Genomic DNA, 1,341 nt, shown 5'->3' with positions numbered 1-1,341 from the left:
CCCAGGATCCCAGCTTGAGCTGAGAGTGTGGCCCTCCCATGGGGGATGGGTGCCCAGCGAGCACCCCGCAGCTAGGACCCACAGTGCACTCTCCTCCTAGATCATCCCACGCAGGCTCCCTTGCCTCCCAAGACCAAGAAAATCAATCCCTGACCATGCCAGGGAGAAGCGTGCTGGCCCCAAGTCACCCACAGGGTGCCCAAGCAGGATCAATGTCCTTCTGCCTCGGGGTGTGCCTTACTCTGATGGAGCTGCTGGGCAAGCAGCACCAGGGAGGGCTGGCAAGCAAGGAGCTCACAGTCTGAGCACCCCTCAGTCTGCTGCAGGACCCCAAGAGGAAAGGCTTGATGCCCACTCTCTGTGGAAGCCTTGATGTGGTGGCTCGATTGTCTCTCTCAGCAGCCACAGCTGGGGGAGGGGAAGGGGAGGAAAAGAGTCTGTGTGGAGGAAAGCTAGCACTCTGGTCGTCTCTAACCGTCTCTCTGGGAGGCAGTCCGCCCAGAATGTCAAGGCTCTGTAGTCATGCAGCACATCCCTCGGGACTCACTGGACCCCTGTGCCTCCTGCAGTCTGGGCCGGAGTTGGGAAATGTCTGTGTGGGAATGAGCAAGACCAAACCTGAGGAGCTGAAGCCCCCTGGGGTACAAAGGCACACAGTGGGTGGAGAAGCAATATGGCGCCTACCATCTGAGTTCAGGGCTGTGGGGGTGGGAAGTGCCCCAGGGGGCTGGCAGCCTGGTGCCCTGTCCACCAGAAGTTCCCAGCTCACTAGTGGCAGCAGCCTCTGGGCTCGTGTGGGCAGAAAGTCTCTCCAGCATCTCAGGAACTCACCAACTATCAGAGATGTGAAGGAGGGAGAAACAAACTGCTCCACCTACGCTTCTCACTGGACTCCAAGCCTCTCTGTGGTCGATCTTTGCCGATACCTTGCTCCTTCTTGTTCTGTTCCACAACTTCTTCCTGTGCAGTCTCCCGAAAGCTCTGGCACCCTTCCTTCAGACCCACATCCAATTTATGTTTGTCTGTCTGTTTTTTCTCTTTCACCTAAAACTTCTCCTTCTCACTGAGATGCTCGGGTGGCTGGTGTCTCTGGTCAGCCATGTGCTTTTTTTTTTTTTTATTTATTCTTTATTTTTTATTTCAGGGTATTATGAGGGTACAAACATCATGGTAACACTTTATGCCTTTGCCTCACCCAAGCGAGGGTTAAAGGCATGCCCTTTCCCCCTACAATGCTCCCCGTGTCCTTTAGTTGCGGGTTTACCCCCCCCCCCCCGCCAATCCCCCTAATCCCTGGAGAGTATTACTGCCATGTGAGCACCCTAGTGTTGATCAGTTAGT

The sequence above is a fragment of the Propithecus coquereli genome, unplaced genomic scaffold, assembly GCF_000956105.1.
Source record: "Propithecus coquereli isolate 6110/MARCELLA unplaced genomic scaffold, Pcoq_1.0 Scaffold104, whole genome shotgun sequence".
NCBI lineage: Eukaryota > Metazoa > Chordata > Mammalia > Primates > Indriidae > Propithecus > Propithecus coquereli.
Note: the sequence above shows the minus strand (reverse complement) of the source record.